The 6,000-nt window shown below is 34.3% G+C and overlaps 1 pseudogene; it reads left to right on the top strand.

The window, feature by feature from the left end:
* Nucleotides 1-866: 866 nt before the first annotated feature.
* Nucleotides 867-5,408, top strand: LOC133198368 (uncharacterized; annotated as a pseudogene).
* The last annotated feature ends 592 nt before the right edge of the window (nt 5,409-6,000 follow it).

Below are 6,000 nucleotides of genomic sequence, written 5' to 3' on the forward strand. Positions count from 1 at the left end.
AGAAGAAAATGAACAGTTTTAGGGTTATGTTTCAGATGTTCGATATCTAGGCACTGTCGAGTTTTTTTGTTATTAAGTTTGATAGCAATAGTCCATGTATATTTGTAAGAAATACAAGGTGTGGACTACAACTTAAAATGTGATGGGGGAATACAAGACTGGACCTTTTCGTGATTAAGAATTTTACTTATATTAACTGCGTCAATTCCTTTATTGGCATACCCTATTATCTGATGTTTATTAATAATGTGAAATGTCACATATGTTTTATAGCTGTTAAGATAAGCAGACTTAGGTATTTCAATGTAATGATACATTTTTTATCAGTAGATTTGGGAATTTTTGCCCAGCTGTGGCAAGCCAACCAAAGCGGCCGATTTTTTTGTTGACATTTAAACTATGAATGATTCGTATTCATGACAATAGCAGATTACATGCCAAATACGCCCATCTTCTTTTACAATGTGAACAGGCCCAGGTGATGGACACAGATAATTACAGAGCATGTATTGAAAAAACAACAACAAAAACGGTAGGAATCAAAGAAACATTTGTACCCTTGACATTCAACCATCTGAATATTTACAACAAATGCCATGATCTTGTGATGTTAGACGTGTAGCTGTACAGTCCGACAAGTGTAATTATTGAAGGCACTTCATGAGAATGTATTTTTGACTATTTTCCTATGGAAGGTGCCGGTCAGTTTTCAAGAGTAAGCAAGAAGTATTCATTACGATATTGCAAATTCTATTTTATCCGAGTCTTACATAGCTGAATACAAAATCACATTTATTTTTATAGGTTAAAATCAAGTAACGTTTATTTTCAGATTTCTACTACATATTAATTTTAAAATAAACAAAATGTTTCGCATCCCTCAACTATCAGAGGCGGTGTATGTAGGACTTTGTCATGAAATAGGGAGTCCTACAGAAGTGAGGTTTAGGAGAGACGTAGATAACATTTATGAGGTTGTGATGAAACCTGTCTACATCATGAGGGGGCTAGATAAAATGTTGAGTGGGAGTAAACGTGAGGGTTTTCGACTGATTACTTCAGATGAAGATTGGATGTTCTGGAGTCCTTACCACAAGGTTATCTGTGATCTCTCTCAGATCAGTCTCTACCGTATCCCACAGCAGACAGTGATTCTGATGGAGTGTGATGATCTACCACCGGGATTTACCAAACTAAATATGAAGAGTCCTTCAAATGATGCAGAAGTAATATCTTCCTGTGTAGTGATGAATAACAAAGTTTATATTTCTAGTACATTGTTTCGCAATAATCACGTACTCTTCCTACAATCTACCAATGAAGCAGCTGCTTTCTCTTACTCTCATGGACCTTGTTCTACGTTTGACATGGGCCATCATACAGAGGCAGACGTTGCTTTCTGTTTCTGGTCACATCACTGGCCGATACTAGCTCGGCCATGGATACAAAGATGTCTTCAACAAGGTTGGCCATCCCAAAATGTTGTCTCGGATATATTAAGTGGAGGATTCCATGTTGTTCCCATCGGCAGCACACCTGAACATACAGAAGAATGGAGAATCTCATTCTCTCGAGCCGAACAAAAGCTTGTGCATTCAATGAATCATTGTCAGTTTTTGTGTTATGGTCTTTTAAAAATTTTTCTGAAAGAAGTAATTAATTTTCAAAATAACACACCCGTTCTTTGTTCATACTTCATTAAAACAATTTTATTTTGGGAAATCCAGAATAATAATTCCTTGACTTGGATACCTGATAACTTATTGTTTTGTTTCTGGGAATGCTATAAATTATTGATATACTGGGTACATATTGGAGAATGTCCGAACTTTTTTATTCCACAAAACAACATGTTTAGATTGAAGGTTACCGGTTCATACAAACGTCATTGTTCAGTCAGTTGTATGACTCGTATTGTAAGGGGATATCATGTTTACTATTAAGTGAAACCCTGAGACCTTACCTCAGTCATGTAATTTTAAACAGAAAATTGAGAGTCTGTAAAGAGGAGGGCAGTATCATATCTACCACCGAGTTAGATTTAAGTTTATTCCAAGAGTTAAAACCATTATTTATCCAAAGTGGTTATAGTATTGAGGAATTCGCAGTTTCCATGACACAAATAGAGAGAGTAATTAAGAGACGGTTAACACTGTATCAAGTAGTTGCATTACAATGTTTGACATCAGGTGTTTTACGAAGTGCTGCCTTTTCCATACAAAGTAGTTTATTTTCAAATATTTTTCGTAATAAGATTTATTACAAAGCTGATAAGGCATCCATATTGTTAAAATTGTCATGTATGTTTGGCTCTGTGTCAGAATTACTATATCTTGCTATGTACTTGTACAGGAAATGCAGATATGAGCATTGTCTGAGGTGTCTACAGAAAGCACAAGAAAAATGGATATCGCAATACATAATTTATCATGGTCATTTAAATGTAGATATGTACAGACAGTGTATTGTGGGGATGTCTCTAGGTAATAAAATAAGACGAGCTTTAGTGACAGATATTGTGTTAATCTGTGAATACACATACATTGATGAACTGGAGTTAGAGCAAAGGATAAGTCAGAAGAATGGCATGCCGTCATTACATGTCCCACCTCTAGTGATGTTACACATGTTGTTTATACTGAATCACCACAGACTGGGTGACACAGTCAGGTCACAACAATCTCTACAGGATCTACAGACTCTGCTGTTCCATGATGACGGGGTTAATGTACATATTGTGTTCAGGGATATTTCATGGCAAGTATTGGGAATCTGCCAACAAATCTGTGGTGACTCTTTGGGATCACTGGAGTCTTACCAATCTTCGTTACAAGAAATGCCATTTCAGAAGATTCAGGAAGCAACGATGTTAAGAATTAATGCACTTGCTCATGGAGAGTTGTAATGTTTTTAATTTATGACAACAGAGAGATGTTGACAGATGTTTTTAACTATATTTCTGAAATTAACACTTTGTTCCTTTCCAATTTTACCTACTATTTGTATATTTTGTTTATTATGGGTTAGATTTTTGTCATGCTAGTTTTAAGATTATTCTTTCATTATAGACGTTAAGTATATTATGTAATATCAGGCGGTTAGCCTGGGATATAGCGTTCAATAGTTTATTGTTATGCAATGTGTTTTCACCCAGTTCTTAAATAGAAGGAATTAATGGTATTTTTGTCATTACAAATCACGGTTGTCATTAACCACATGTGTTGCAACGTGAACTTATATTGTTACAAGATACAATACCATGTCCATTCTTGAAAACCACCGCTGTAAGAACAGCTTTAACACTTAGGGGATATTTCATACATTTTTCCTCTAGACTTCATAATCTAAGATTTTTTGTGAAAGTGAATGAACAAATGTAAGATAACTAAACTGCCCCCCCCCCCTTATATATTTAGTTTTATGTAAATTAAACATTGGAAAAAACTGGTAAAAATTACTAAGGTCGAATTAATAGTCGGATTTTTTACTAGTCAGTAGTGCTACACTAAGTTCACTAGTCCGAGTCTCGGACTTACGGCCATGAGATAATTTCGATTCCTGATGCTAATGAATCATAATGACTAGCTGTCTTTTTGTCCCCTGCTTTCACTGAAGGTGAGGGATATTAATTTGAGTCTGTCTATCTGTATTTCTGTCTGTGTGTAACACTTTCGTCAGGACGAAATTTCAAGACCCTTTAAGCTTCTGCAATAAAATTTCAAATCACAACTCCATATGGCCTAAAGAAAACCCATATTTATTTTGAGATCAATCAAAGATCAAGGTAATAACAGACCTGCCTACCCTTTTTATTGCGAGGGTATAATATTGATACTCATTTTGGTGGACTTTCAGAGGTAAAGGAGTAATTCTTCATGTTTCCTTAGATATTTTGCAATGATACTATATTGCCTAAATAAAACTGTAATTATACACCCAGTGATTTTTCTAGATTTTTTAAAAGGGGCCTGGGCTTTTACAGTTGAGAAAAATCATCGACATTTGTGTCAAATTGGGAAAAATCAATAAGACTGTAATTTAACCTTACATCCTATATTCAATTTATTTGGTACAAAATAACATATTCGACACAGTTCTAAACTTTTGACCTTTTTTTTTTTTAAATCTTTGAAAGTTGTCATTAATTGTGACCAACCTATATTTCCTTTTTTTATTTTGCCATAATGGTAGACATAAGAGAAAATCCTTCTCGTAATAGCCATTGAAGATATATCTGACATGATTTATGACAAATCATTTATTTTTCAACCAAATTATCAAAGCTTTCTAATTACCCTAGCTAATCATATTGCTTCAATTTCTCTGCAATACTAGTTGCATCTGCCGGGTTTAGAAACAGTTTGATTTTCGGGGATGCTTGTTGTAAAACTTCTAGTACTTGGATTTACAAATAAAGCGATGTTTCTCCGGTTCACATGCATCTTATACTTTCTTATGATGTATTTTCACACAAGACATGACCCATGTGTTTTTCTAGGTCTTGTAAACGCATTCCTTACTATTATTTTAAGAGTCTTAATGACATAGAAAAATAGCGTTCCATTTTAGATACAGTCCCTGAAACGTTCTACTTTCCCACTTGAACGGTGAGAGAACGCAGAGCGAACGATGTGTGAACGCTGAACGCAACTTGGTGAACGGTGAGCGAACGGAGCGCGAACGTGAGCGCAAAGTGAGCGGTGAACGCAAGATAAACGATTTATTCGGAATGCCTCTGATCTTTTCCATGCATTGTATCTATTCTATTGTATTCTAATGTAAGGCGCAAAATAAATAAATATTCAAAAACTGTCCTAAGAAAGATGAAACATGTACATTCAGTAAAACTGTTAATTAAGTTTCTTACAATATTTTCTGCACATATGCATGATGTTTAAATTCAGCTGTTTAATCACACGATTTTTATCTCTGTAAAACAATGTCATTGTTACCGAACGCTGTAGTATAAAAGTATTCTAGTTGTAGAATAAATATGTTTATTCTTATTTGATATATAAAACCATTACAGATAATGATTTTCGAAGACTTATAGAATGAATTACAACGGTTGTTCCAATTCCTTGTAAAATAGCTGGTCAACATTATTTATCCCACCTCTAGTGATGTTACACATGTTGTTTATACTGAATCACCACAGACTGGGTGACACAGTCAGGTCACAACAATCTCTACAGGATCTACAGAGTCTACTGCTATATGATGACGAGACCTTTGTAACCACGACAAACAGATATATTTCATGGCAAATACTTGGTATTTGTCAACAAATATGTGGTGACGCTTTAGGATCTCTCGAGTCTTATCAATATTCGTTACATGAACCTTAACACAACATTCAGGAAGCGACACTTCTAAGAATGAACGCACTTGTTGATGGACCGATATAATTTTTTCCCCAAATTTCTAATTCTTTATATGTAATATTTTAATTGTATTTACAAATTATACGTAATTTTGTTTTATGACTCTGTGCACCTTTCCATTTTTTTGTTTTTAACTCATCATATGTAAACAATGAATTACATTTCATTTTCTCATTTTCTAGTGATTTATTTGTCCCCTACCGGTGAAACCGGAGGGGACTATAAGTTTCCTCTGAGTCTGTCCGACCGTCTGTCTAGCTGGATTAAAAAATTAAATTGATGGAAGATGAGAAGGGAGTTGAGGACAGATGATATAAACAAAGAAAAATGGATTCCTGGATTCGTATATGTTTTTGGACCCATTTTGGTTGTAAATAATGCAAATAATAAATTTCGAAAATATTAAGAAATTGTAAACTTTATTTGATGTGCAAAATTCTACCTTTCGGCAACTATCCTTATTAATCTTTACAACTTTTTGCCACTTTAAATCTCATTGTTGTGAAACTTTGACTGAAAAAAAAAACTATGCGGTTAAACTTATTCATTTTACTTAAATAAATATGACTTTGGTTATTTTCAAGATTTTTGATAAGAGTTTGTATCATCTGTCCTT

Source organism: Saccostrea echinata, unplaced genomic scaffold, assembly GCF_033153115.1.
Source record: "Saccostrea echinata isolate AGI-Se365-2 ecotype Australia unplaced genomic scaffold, CSIRO_AGI_Sech_v1 ptg000033l, whole genome shotgun sequence".
Lineage (NCBI taxonomy): Eukaryota > Metazoa > Mollusca > Bivalvia > Ostreida > Ostreidae > Saccostrea > Saccostrea echinata.